This window comes from Schistocerca serialis, unplaced genomic scaffold, assembly GCF_023864345.2.
Source record: "Schistocerca serialis cubense isolate TAMUIC-IGC-003099 unplaced genomic scaffold, iqSchSeri2.2 HiC_scaffold_835, whole genome shotgun sequence".
Lineage (NCBI taxonomy): Eukaryota > Metazoa > Arthropoda > Insecta > Orthoptera > Acrididae > Schistocerca > Schistocerca serialis.
In genome coordinates, this window is record NW_026048447.1 from 1 (window position 1) to 12,573 (window position 12,573).

The 12,573-nt window shown below is 49.7% G+C and overlaps 10 non-coding genes across 10 annotated transcripts; all 10 read right to left on the reverse strand.

Moving 5' to 3' along the window:
• Positions 1-664: 664 nt before the first annotated feature.
• LOC126452240 (5S ribosomal RNA) lies at positions 665-783 on the reverse strand. The gene has a single exon (XR_007584570.1). It is a non-coding gene; the product is annotated as a 5S ribosomal RNA (ribosomal RNA).
• Positions 784-1,931: 1,148 nt separating this feature from the next.
• LOC126452248 (5S ribosomal RNA) lies at positions 1,932-2,050 on the reverse strand. Its single transcript, XR_007584577.1, has one exon. It is a non-coding gene; the product is annotated as a 5S ribosomal RNA (ribosomal RNA).
• Positions 2,051-3,199: 1,149 nt separating this feature from the next.
• LOC126452205 (5S ribosomal RNA) lies at positions 3,200-3,318 on the reverse strand. The gene has a single exon (XR_007584538.1). It is a non-coding gene; the product is annotated as a 5S ribosomal RNA (ribosomal RNA).
• A 1,144-nt stretch (positions 3,319-4,462) lies between these two features.
• On the reverse strand, positions 4,463-4,581 carry LOC126452206 (5S ribosomal RNA). Its single transcript, XR_007584539.1, has one exon. It is a non-coding gene; the product is annotated as a 5S ribosomal RNA (ribosomal RNA).
• A 1,146-nt stretch (positions 4,582-5,727) lies between these two features.
• On the reverse strand, positions 5,728-5,846 carry LOC126452207 (5S ribosomal RNA). The gene has a single exon (XR_007584540.1). It is a non-coding gene; the product is annotated as a 5S ribosomal RNA (ribosomal RNA).
• A 1,144-nt stretch (positions 5,847-6,990) lies between these two features.
• Positions 6,991-7,109, reverse strand: LOC126452208 (5S ribosomal RNA). The gene has a single exon (XR_007584541.1). It is a non-coding gene; the product is annotated as a 5S ribosomal RNA (ribosomal RNA).
• Positions 7,110-8,253: 1,144 nt separating this feature from the next.
• Positions 8,254-8,372, reverse strand: LOC126452209 (5S ribosomal RNA). Its single transcript, XR_007584542.1, has one exon. It is a non-coding gene; the product is annotated as a 5S ribosomal RNA (ribosomal RNA).
• A 1,144-nt stretch (positions 8,373-9,516) lies between these two features.
• On the reverse strand, positions 9,517-9,635 carry LOC126452210 (5S ribosomal RNA). The gene has a single exon (XR_007584543.1). It is a non-coding gene; the product is annotated as a 5S ribosomal RNA (ribosomal RNA).
• A 1,144-nt stretch (positions 9,636-10,779) lies between these two features.
• LOC126452211 (5S ribosomal RNA) lies at positions 10,780-10,898 on the reverse strand. The gene has a single exon (XR_007584544.1). It is a non-coding gene; the product is annotated as a 5S ribosomal RNA (ribosomal RNA).
• A 1,144-nt stretch (positions 10,899-12,042) lies between these two features.
• LOC126452213 (5S ribosomal RNA) lies at positions 12,043-12,161 on the reverse strand. Its single transcript, XR_007584545.1, has one exon. It is a non-coding gene; the product is annotated as a 5S ribosomal RNA (ribosomal RNA).
• Positions 12,162-12,573: the final 412 nt, after the last annotated feature.

The following is a 12,573-nucleotide window of genomic DNA, read 5'->3' on the forward strand; positions in this document are numbered from 1 at the left end:
CAGCGCAAGCACGACAAACGTCTGCGGGACGAGACGAGACGAGACGACTAAGGAATAAATTCGTGATTACAAATCAAATTTGGAACTTTACACAAATATAGGCGGTGACGTATTTCAGAAATCAACTGCCGATTCGTACTGTTTTGTCGTTTTCAAAGTCTTCTTGCAAACTTGGTTAGCACATTCTCCCTCAAACTGAGTTAATTACTGCATTTTCGTACCCTTACAGTAGTTTAAAAGGCTTAAGGAAGCATCTTTGTCACAACAGAAAGGTAGTTTGAAAATTGGGCTGGCAGGGGTAGCGACATAATAACAAAACAAAAAAAGGAAAGGAGCCAACAGCACCTTTTCTTTTAAGTTTTTTAATTACTGCATTTTCTTACCACTACAGTAGTTTAAAAGGGTTAAGGAAGCATCTTTGTCACAACAGAAAGGTAGTTTGAAAATTGGGCTGGCAGGGGTAGCGACATAATAACAAAACCAAAAAGAAAGGAAAGGAGCCAACAGCACCTTTTCTTTTAAGTTTCTTAATTACTGCATTTTCTTACCACTACAGTAGTTTAAAAGGGTTAAGGAAGCATCTTTGTCACAACAGAAAGGTAGTTTGAAAATTGGGCTGGCAGGGGGTAGCGACATAATAACAAAACCAAAAAGAAAGGAAAGGAGCCAACGGCACCCGGGTTTCCCAGGCGGTCACCCATCCAAGTACTAACCGGGCCCAATGATGCTTAACTTCGGGGATCGGACGAGAACCGGTGTATTCATCATGGTATGGCCGTTGGCACTCGTGCAATGTAGGAGCACGGCAGAATTCGCGTTCGGCTTCTCTCCCAACACACAAAATGTTAGTTTTCCGCCGCATTTGACGAAAGCACTTCCTTCTGCAACAGCCAGTTCCTCGAGGACGGCGCGGGGGGCGCGCCCGGCGTCCCAGCAGACCGACGGCCGAATTAGCGGGCGCACCGCCGCGTGTGTGAGACGCACTGTTGCCCGTTGCACCTCCTGTCATTCGTTGGGCGCGTGCAGCCTTCGACACTAGCGGGGGGGCGCATCGTGTCCCCTGGTGTCCAGCGGAGGGCCTGTGCGGGGGTGTGGCAGTGTCGTGCTGGAGGGTCCCACTGGTAGCGATGTGGGCTTCCTCGCCTCACACCAGGTGTCTGCGTAGTTTGCAGTGCATTCGCGCCATTCCTATCCCTGTCCCCGTCCCGACTTGTCCCGACTTTGCTCGACTGCCGCTCGCTGCCGCTCGGGTCGTGGTCCATATGACAGCGCAAGCACGACAAACGTCTGCGGGACGAGACGAGACGAGACGACTAAGGAATAAATTCGTGATTACAAATCAAATTTGGAACTTTACACAAATATAGGCGGTGACGTATTTCAGAAATCAACTGCCGATTCGTACTGTTTTGTCGTTTTCAAAGTCTTCTTGGCAAACTTGGTTAGCACATTCTCCCTCAAACTGAGTTAATTACTGCATTTTCGTACCCTTACAGTAGTTTAAAAGGCTTAAGGAAGCATCTTTGTCACAACAGAAAGGTAGTTTGAAAATTGGGCTGGCAGGGGTAGCGACATAATAACAAAACAAAAAAAGGAAAGGAGCCAACAGCACCTTTTCTTTTAAGTTTTTTAATTACTGCATTTTCTTACCACTACAGTAGTTTAAAAGGGTTAAGGAAGCATCTTTGTCACAACAGAAAGGTAGTTTGAAAATTGGGCTGGCAGGGGGTAGCGACATAATAACAAAACCAAAAAGAAAGGAAAGGAGCCAACAGCACCTTTTCTTTTAAGTTTCTTAATTACTGCATTTTCTTACCACTACAGTAGTTTAAAAGGGTTAAGGAAGCATCTTTGTCACAACAGAAAGGTAGTTTGAAAATTGGGCTGGCAGGGGTAGCGACATAATAACAAAACCAAAAAGAAAGGAAAGGAGCCAACGGCACCCGGGTTTCCCAGGCGGTCACCCATCCAAGTACTAACCGGGCCCAATGATGCTTAACTTCGGGGATCGGACGAGAACCGGTGTATTCATCATGGTATGGCCGTTGGCACTCGTGCAATGTAGGAGCACGGCAGAATTCGCGTTCGGCTTCTCTCCCAACACACAAAATGTTAGTTTTCCGCCGCATTTGACGAAAGCACTTCCTTCTGCAACAGCCAGTTCCTCGAGGACGGCGCGGGGGGCGCGCCCGGCGTCCCAGCAGACCGACGGCCGAATTAGCGGGCGCACCGCCGCGTGTGTGAGACGCACTGTTGCCCGTTGCACCTCCTGTCATTCGTTGGGCGCGTGCAGCCTTCGACACTAGCGGGGGGCGCATCGTGTCCCTGGTGTCCAGCGGAGGGGCCTGTGCGGGGTGTGGCAGTGTCGTGCTGGAGGGTCCCACTGGTAGCGATGTGGGCTTCCTCGCCTCACACCAGGTGTCTGCGTAGTTTGCAGTGCATTCGCGCCATTCCTATCCCTGTCCCCGTCCCGACTTGTCCCGACTTTGCTCGACTGCCGCTCGCTGCCGCTCGGGTCGTGGTCCATATGACAGCGCAAGCACGACAAACGTCTGCGGGACGAGACGAGACGAGACGACTAAGGAATAAATTCGTGATTACAAATCAAATTTGGAACTTTACACAAATATAGGCGGTGACGTATTTCAGAAATCAACTGCCGATTCGTACTGTTTTGTCGTTTTCAAAGTCTTCTTGGCAAACTTGGTTAGCACATTCTGCCCTCAAACTGAGTTAATTACTGCATTTTCGTACCCTTACAGTAGTTTAAAAGGCTTAAGGAAGCATCTTTGTCACAACAGAAAGGTAGTTTGAAAATTGGGCTGGCAGGGCTAGCGACATAATAACAAAACAAAAAAAGGAAAGGAGCCAACAGCACCTTTTCTTTTAAGTTTTTTAATTACTGCATTTTCTTACCACTACAGTAGTTTAAAAGGGTTAAGGAAGCATCTTTGTCACAACAGAAAGGTAGTTTGAAAATTGGGGCTGGCAGGGGGGTAGCGACATAATAACAAAACCAAAAAGAAAGGAAAGGAGCCAACAGCACCTTTTCTTTTAAGTTTCTTAATTACTGCATTTTCTTACCACTACAGTAGTTTAAAAGGGTTAAGGAAGCATCTTTGTCACAACAGAAAGGTAGTTTGAAAATTGGGCTGGCAGGGGTAGCGACATAATAACAAAACCAAAAAGAAAGGAAAGGAGCCAACGGCACCCGGGTTTCCCAGGCGGTCACCCATCCAAGTACTAACCGGGCCCAATGATGCTTAACTTCGGGGATCGGACGAGAACCGGTGTATTCATCATGGTATGGCCGTTGGCACTCGTGCAATGTAGGAGCACGGCAGAATTCGCGTTCGGCTTCTCTCCCAACACACAAAATGTTAGTTTTCCGCCGCATTTGACGAAAGCACTTCCTTCTGCAACAGCCAGTTCCTCGAGGACGGCGCGGGGGGCGCGCCCGGCGTCCCAGCAGACCGACGGCCGAATTAGCGGGCGCACCGCCGCGTGTGTGAGACGCACTGTTGCCCGTTGCACCTCCTGTCATTCGTTGGGCGCGTGCAGCCTTCGACACTAGCGGGGGGCGCATCGTGTCCCTGGTGTCCAGCGGAGGGCCTGTGCGGGGTGTGGCAGTGTCGTGCTGGAGGGTCCCACTGGTAGCGATGTGGGCTTCCTCGCCTCACACCAGGTGTCTGCGTAGTTTGCAGTGCATTCGCGCCATTCCTATCCCTGTCCCCGTCCCGACTTGTCCCGACTTTGCTCGACTGCCGCTCGCTGCCGCTCGGGTCGTGGTCCATATGACAGCGCAAGCACGACAAACGTCTGCGGGACGAGACGAGACGAGACGACTAAGGAATAAATTCGTGATTACAAATCAAATTTGGAACTTTACACAAATATAGGCGGTGACGTATTTCAGAAATCAACTGCCGATTCGTACTGTTTTGTCGTTTTCAAAGTCTTCTTGGCAAACTTGGTTAGCACATTCTCCCTCAAACTGAGTTAATTACTGCATTTTCGTACCCTTACAGTAGTTTAAAAGGCTTAAGGAAGCATCTTTGTCACAACAGAAAGGTAGTTTGAAAATTGGGCTGGCAGGGGTAGCGACATAATAACAAAACAAAAAAAGGAAAGGAGCCAACAGCACCTTTTCTTTTAAGTTTTTTAATTACTGCATTTTCTTACCACTACAGTAGTTTAAAAGGGTTAAGGAAGCATCTTTGTCACAACAGAAAGGTAGTTTGAAAATTGGGCTGGCAGGGGTAGCGACATAATAACAAAACCAAAAAGAAAGGAAAGGAGCCAACAGCACCTTTTCTTTTAAGTTTCTTAATTACTGCATTTTCTTACCACTACAGTAGTTTAAAAGGGTTAAGGAAGCATCTTTGTCACAACAGAAAGGTAGTTTGAAAATTGGGCTGGCAGGGGTAGCGACATAATAACAAAACCAAAAAGAAAGGAAAGGAGCCAACGGCACCCGGGTTTCCCAGGCGGTCACCCATCCAAGTACTAACCGGGCCCAATGATGCTTAACTTCGGGGATCGGACGAGAACCGGTGTATTCATCATGGTATGGCCGTTGGCACTCGTGCAATGTAGGAGCACGGCAGAATTCGCGTTCGGCTTCTCTCCCAACACACAAAATGTTAGTTTTCCGCCGCATTTGACGAAAGCACTTCCTTCTGCAACAGCCAGTTCCTCGAGGACGGCGCGGGGGGCGCGCCCGGCGTCCCAGCAGACCGACGGCCGAATTAGCGGGCGCACCGCCGCGTGTGTGAGACGCACTGTTGCCCGTTGCACCTCCTGTCATTCGTTGGGCGCGTGCAGCCTTCGACACTAGCGGGGGGCGCATCGTGTCCCTGGTGTCCAGCGGAGGGCCTGTGCGGGGTGTGGCAGTGTCGTGCTGGAGGGTCCCACTGGTAGCGATGTGGGCTTCCTCGCCTCACACCAGGTGTCTGCGTAGTTTGCAGTGCATTCGCGCCATTCCTATCCCTGTCCCCGTCCCGACTTGTCCCGACTTTGCTCGACTGCCGCTCGCTGCCGCTCGGGGTCGTGGTCCATATGACAGCGCAAGCACGACAAACGTCTGCGGGACGAGACGAGACGAGACGACTAAGGAATAAATTCGTGATTACAAATCAAATTTGGAACTTTACACAAATATAGGCGGTGACGTATTTCAGAAATCAACTGCCGATTCGTACTGTTTTGTCGTTTTCAAAGTCTTCTTGGCAAACTTGGTTAGCACATTCTCCCTCAAACTGAGTTAATTACTGCATTTTCGTACCCTTACAGTAGTTTAAAAGGCTTAAGGAAGCATCTTTGTCACAACAGAAAGGTAGTTTGAAAATTGGGCTGGCAGGGCTAGCGACATAATAACAAAACAAAAAAAGGAAAGGAGCCAACAGCACCTTTTCTTTTAAGTTTTTTAATTACTGCATTTTCTTACCACTACAGTAGTTTAAAAGGGTTAAGGAAGCATCTTTGTCACAACAGAAAGGTAGTTTGAAAATTGGGCTGGCAGGGGGTAGCGACATAATAACAAAACCAAAAAGAAAGGAAAGGAGCCAACAGCACCTTTTCTTTTAAGTTTCTTAATTACTGCATTTTCTTACCACTACAGTAGTTTAAAAGGGTTAAGGAAGCATCTTTGTCACAACAGAAAGGTAGTTTGAAAATTGGGCTGGCAGGGGTAGCGACATAATAACAAAACCAAAAAGAAAGGAAAGGAGCCAACGGCACCCGGGTTTCCCAGGCGGTCACCCATCCAAGTACTAACCGGGCCCAATGATGCTTAACTTCGGGGATCGGACGAGAACCGGTGTATTCATCATGGTATGGCCGTTGGCACTCGTGCAATGTAGGAGCACGGCAGAATTCGCGTTCGGCTTCTCTCCCAACACACAAAATGTTAGTTTTCCGCCGCATTTGACGAAAGCACTTCCTTCTGCAACAGCCAGTTCCTCGAGGACGGCGCGGGGGGCGCGCCCGGCGTCCCAGCAGACCGACGGCCGAATTAGCGGGCGCACCGCCGCGTGTGTGAGACGCACTGTTGCCCGTTGCACCTCCTGTCATTCGTTGGGCGCGTGCAGCCTTCGACACTAGCGGGGGGCGCATCGTGTCCCTGGTGTCCAGCGGAGGGCCTGTGCGGGGTGTGGCAGTGTCGTGCTGGAGGGTCCCACTGGTAGCGATGTGGGCTTCCTCGCCTCACACCAGGTGTCTGCGTAGTTTGCAGTGCATTCGCGCCATTCCTATCCCTGTCCCCGTCCCGACTTGTCCCGACTTTGCTCGACTGCCGCTCGCTGCCGCTCGGGTCGTGGTCCATATGACAGCGCAAGCACGACAAACGTCTGCGGGACGAGACGAGACGAGACGACTAAGGAATAAATTCGTGATTACAAATCAAATTTGGAACTTTACACAAATATAGGCGGTGACGTATTTCAGAAATCAACTGCCGATTCGTACTGTTTTGTCGTTTTCAAAGTCTTCTTGGCAAACTTGGTTAGCACATTCTCCCTCAAACTGAGTTAATTACTGCATTTTCGTACCCTTACAGTAGTTTAAAAGGCTTAAGGAAGCATCTTTGTCACAACAGAAAGGTAGTTTGAAAATTGGGCTGGCAGGGCTAGCGACATAATAACAAAACAAAAAAAGGAAAGGAGCCAACAGCACCTTTTCTTTTAAGTTTTTTAATTACTGCATTTTCTTACCACTACAGTAGTTTAAAAGGGTTAAGGAAGCATCTTTGTCACAACAGAAAGGTAGTTTGAAAATTGGGCTGGCAGGGGTAGCGACATAATAACAAAACCAAAAAGAAAGGAAAGGAGCCAACAGCACCTTTTCTTTTAAGTTTCTTAATTACTGCATTTTCTTACCACTACAGTAGTTTAAAAGGGTTAAGGAAGCATCTTTGTCACAACAGAAAGGTAGTTTGAAAATTGGGCTGGCAGGGGTAGCGACATAATAACAAAACCAAAAAGAAAGGAAAGGAGCCAACGGCACCCGGGTTTCCCAGGCGGTCACCCATCCAAGTACTAACCGGGCCCAATGATGCTTAACTTCGGGGATCGGACGAGAACCGGTGTATTCATCATGGTATGGCCGTTGGCACTCGTGCAATGTAGGAGCACGGCAGAATTCGCGTTCGGCTTCTCTCCCAACACACAAAATGTTAGTTTTCCGCCGCATTTGACGAAAGCACTTCCTTCTGCAACAGCCAGTTCCTCGAGGACGGCGCGGGGGGCGCGCCCGGCGTCCCAGCAGACCGACGGCCGAATTAGCGGGCGCACCGCCGCGTGTGTGAGACGCACTGTTGCCCGTTGCACCTCCTGTCATTCGTTGGGCGCGTGCAGCCTTCGACACTAGCGGGGGGCGCATCGTGTCCCTGGTGTCCAGCGGAGGGCCTGTGCGGGGTGTGGCAGTGTCGTGCTGGAGGGTCCCACTGGTAGCGATGTGGGCTTCCTCGCCTCACACCAGGTGTCTGCGTAGTTTGCAGTGCATTCGCGCCATTCCTATCCCTGTCCCCGTCCCGACTTGTCCCGACTTTGCTCGACTGCCGCTCGCTGCCGCTCGGGTCGTGGTCCATATGACAGCGCAAGCACGACAAACGTCTGCGGGACGAGACGAGACGAGACGACTAAGGAATAAATTCGTGATTACAAATCAAATTTGGAACTTTACACAAATATAGGCGGTGACGTATTTCAGAAATCAACTGCCGATTCGTACTGTTTTGTCGTTTTCAAAGTCTTCTTGGCAAACTTGGTTAGCACATTCTCCCTCAAACTGAGTTAATTACTGCATTTTCGTACCCTTACAGTAGTTTAAAAGGCTTAAGGAAGCATCTTTGTCACAACAGAAAGGTAGTTTGAAAATTGGGCTGGCAGGGCTAGCGACATAATAACAAAACAAAAAAAGGAAAGGAGCCAACAGCACCTTTTCTTTTAAGTTTTTTAATTACTGCATTTTCTTACCACTACAGTAGTTTAAAAGGGTTAAGGAAGCATCTTTGTCACAACAGAAAGGTAGTTTGAAAATTGGGCTGGCAGGGGTAGCGACATAATAACAAAACCAAAAAGAAAGGAAAGGAGCCAACAGCACCTTTTCTTTTAAGTTTCTTAATTACTGCATTTTCTTACCACTACAGTAGTTTAAAAGGGTTAAGGAAGCATCTTTGTCACAACAGAAAGGTAGTTTGAAAATTGGGCTGGCAGGGGTAGCGACATAATAACAAAACCAAAAAGAAAGGAAAGGAGCCAACGGCACCCGGGTTTCCCAGGCGGTCACCCATCCAAGTACTAACCGGGCCCAATGATGCTTAACTTCGGGGATCGGACGAGAACCGGTGTATTCATCATGGTATGGCCGTTGGCACTCGTGCAATGTAGGAGCACGGCAGAATTCGCGTTCGGCTTCTCTCCCAACACACAAAATGTTAGTTTTCCGCCGCATTTGACGAAAGCACTTCCTTCTGCAACAGCCAGTTCCTCGAGGACGGCGCGGGGGGCGCGCCCGGCGTCCCAGCAGACCGACGGCCGAATTAGCGGGCGCACCGCCGCGTGTGTGAGACGCACTGTTGCCCGTTGCACCTCCTGTCATTCGTTGGGCGCGTGCAGCCTTCGACACTAGCGGGGGGCGCATCGTGTCCCTGGTGTCCAGCGGAGGGCCTGTGCGGGGTGTGGCAGTGTCGTGCTGGAGGGTCCCACTGGTAGCGATGTGGGCTTCCTCGCCTCACACCAGGTGTCTGCGTAGTTTGCAGTGCATTCGCGCCATTCCTATCCCTGTCCCCGTCCCGACTTGTCCCGACTTTGCTCGACTGCCGCTCGCTGCCGCTCGGGTCGTGGTCCATATGACAGCGCAAGCACGACAAACGTCTGCGGGACGAGACGAGACGAGACGACTAAGGAATAAATTCGTGATTACAAATCAAATTTGGAACTTTACACAAATATAGGCGGTGACGTATTTCAGAAATCAACTGCCGATTCGTACTGTTTTGTCGTTTTCAAAGTCTTCTTGGCAAACTTGGTTAGCACATTCTCCCTCAAACTGAGTTAATTACTGCATTTTCGTACCCTTACAGTAGTTTAAAAGGCTTAAGGAAGCATCTTTGTCACAACAGAAAGGTAGTTTGAAAATTGGGCTGGCAGGGCTAGCGACATAATAACAAAACAAAAAAAGGAAAGGAGCCAACAGCACCTTTTCTTTTAAGTTTTTTAATTACTGCATTTTCTTACCACTACAGTAGTTTAAAAGGGTTAAGGAAGCATCTTTGTCACAACAGAAAGGTAGTTTGAAAATTGGGCTGGCAGGGGTAGCGACATAATAACAAAACCAAAAAGAAAGGAAAGGAGCCAACAGCACCTTTTCTTTTAAGTTTCTTAATTACTGCATTTTCTTACCACTACAGTAGTTTAAAAGGGTTAAGGAAGCATCTTTGTCACAACAGAAAGGTAGTTTGAAAATTGGGCTGGCAGGGGTAGCGACATAATAACAAAACCAAAAAGAAAGGAAAGGAGCCAACGGCACCCGGGTTTCCCAGGCGGTCACCCATCCAAGTACTAACCGGGCCCAATGATGCTTAACTTCGGGGATCGGACGAGAACCGGTGTATTCATCATGGTATGGCCGTTGGCACTCGTGCAATGTAGGAGCACGGCAGAATTCGCGTTCGGCTTCTCTCCCAACACACAAAATGTTAGTTTTCCGCCGCATTTGACGAAAGCACTTCCTTCTGCAACAGCCAGTTCCTCGAGGACGGCGCGGGGGGCGCGCCCGGCGTCCCAGCAGACCGACGGCCGAATTAGCGGGCGCACCGCCGCGTGTGTGAGACGCACTGTTGCCCGTTGCACCTCCTGTCATTCGTTGGGCGCGTGCAGCCTTCGACACTAGCGGGGGGCGCATCGTGTCCCTGGTGTCCAGCGGAGGGCCTGTGCGGGGTGTGGCAGTGTCGTGCTGGAGGGTCCCACTGGTAGCGATGTGGGCTTCCTCGCCTCACACCAGGTGTCTGCGTAGTTTGCAGTGCATTCGCGCCATTCCTATCCCTGTCCCCGTCCCGACTTGTCCCGACTTTGCTCGACTGCCGCTCGCTGCCGCTCGGGTCGTGGTCCATATGACAGCGCAAGCACGACAAACGTCTGCGGGACGAGACGAGACGAGACGACTAAGGAATAAATTCGTGATTACAAATCAAATTTGGAACTTTACACAAATATAGGCGGTGACGTATTTCAGAAATCAACTGCCGATTCGTACTGTTTTGTCGTTTTCAAAGTCTTCTTGGCAAACTTGGTTAGCACATTCTCCCTCAAACTGAGTTAATTACTGCATTTTCGTACCCTTACAGTAGTTTAAAAGGCTTAAGGAAGCATCTTTGTCACAACAGAAAGGTAGTTTGAAAATTGGGCTGGCAGGGCTAGCGACATAATAACAAAACAAAAAAAGGAAAGGAGCCAACAGCACCTTTTCTTTTAAGTTTTTTAATTACTGCATTTTCTTACCACTACAGTAGTTTAAAAGGGTTAAGGAAGCATCTTTGTCACAACAGAAAGGTAGTTTGAAAATTGGGCTGGCAGGGGTAGCGACATAATAACAAAACCAAAAAGAAAGGAAAGGAGCCAACAGCACCTTTTCTTTTAAGTTTCTTAATTACTGCATTTTCTTACCACTACAGTAGTTTAAAAGGGTTAAGGAAGCATCTTTGTCACAACAGAAAGGTAGTTTGAAAATTGGGCTGGCAGGGGTAGCGACATAATAACAAAACCAAAAAGAAAGGAAAGGAGCCAACGGCACCCGGGTTTCCCAGGCGGTCACCCATCCAAGTACTAACCGGGCCCAATGATGCTTAACTTCGGGGATCGGACGAGAACCGGTGTATTCATCATGGTATGGCCGTTGGCACTCGTGCAATGTAGGAGCACGGCAGAATTCGCGTTCGGCTTCTCTCCCAACACACAAAATGTTAGTTTTCCGCCGCATTTGACGAAAGCACTTCCTTCTGCAACAGCCAGTTCCTCGAGGACGGCGCGGGGGGCGCGCCCGGCGTCCCAGCAGACCGACGGCCGAATTAGCGGGCGCACCGCCGCGTGTGTGAGACGCACTGTTGCCCGTTGCACCTCCTGTCATTCGTTGGGCGCGTGCAGCCTTCGACACTAGCGGGGGGCGCATCGTGTCCCTGGTGTCCAGCGGAGGGCCTGTGCGGGGTGTGGCAGTGTCGTGCTGGAGGGTCCCACTGGTAGCGATGTGGGCTTCCTCGCCTCACACCAGGTGTCTGCGTAGTTTGCAGTGCATTCGCGCCATTCCTATCCCTGTCCCCGTCCCGACTTGTCCCGACTTTGCTCGACTGCCGCTCGCTGCCGCTCGGGTCGTGGTCCATATGACAGCGCAAGCACGACAAACGTCTGCGGGACGAGACGAGACGAGACGACTAAGGAATAAATTCGTGATTACAAATCAAATTTGGAACTTTACACAAATATAGGCGGTGACGTATTTCAGAAATCAACTGCCGATTCGTACTGTTTTGTCGTTTTCAAAGTCTTCTTGGCAAACTTGGTTAGCACATTCTCCCTCAAACTGAGTTAATTACTGCATTTTCGTACCCTTACAGTAGTTTAAAAGGCTTAAGGAAGCATCTTTGTCACAACAGAAAGGTAGTTTGAAAATTGGGCTGGCAGGGCTAGCGACATAATAACAAAACAAAAAAAGGAAAGGAGCCAACAGCACCTTTTCTTTTAAGTTTTTTAATTACTGCATTTTCTTACCACTACAGTAGTTTAAAAGGGTTAAGGAAGCATCTTTGTCACAACAGAAAGGTAGTTTGAAAATTGGGCTGGCAGGGGTAGCGACATAATAACAAAACCAAAAAGAAAGGAAAGGAGCCAACAGCACCTTTTCTTTTAAGTTTCTTAATTACTGCATTTTCTTACCACTACAGTAGTTTAAAAGGGTTAAGGAAGCATCTTTGTCACAACAGAAAGGTAGTTTGAAAATTGGGCTGGCAGGGGTAGCGACATAATAACAAAACCAAAAAGAAAGGAAAGGAGCCAACGGCACCCGGGTTTCCCAGGCGGTCACCCATCCAAGTACTAACCGGGCCCAATGATGCTTAACTTCGGGGATCGGACGAGAACCGGTGTATTCATCATGGTATGGCCGTTGGCACTCGTGCAATGTAGGAGCACGGCAGAATTCGCGTTCGGCTTCTCTCCCAACACACAAAATGTTAGTTTTCCGCCGCATTTGACGAAAGCACTTCCTTCTGCAACAGCCAGTTCCTCGAGGACGGCGCGGGGGGCGCGCCCGGCGTCCCAGCAGACCGACGGCCGAATTAGCGGGCGCACCGCCGCGTGTGTGAGACGCACTGTTGCCCGTTGCACCTCCTGTCATTCGTTGGGCGCGTGCAGCCTTCGACACTAGCGGGGGGCGCATCGTGTCCCTGGTGTCCAGCGGAGGGCCTGTGCGGGGTGTGGCAGTGTCGTGCTGGAGGGTCCCACTGGTAGCGATGTGGGCTTCCTCGCCTCACACCAGGTGTCTGCGTAGTTTGCAGTGCATTCGCGCCATTCCTATCCCTGT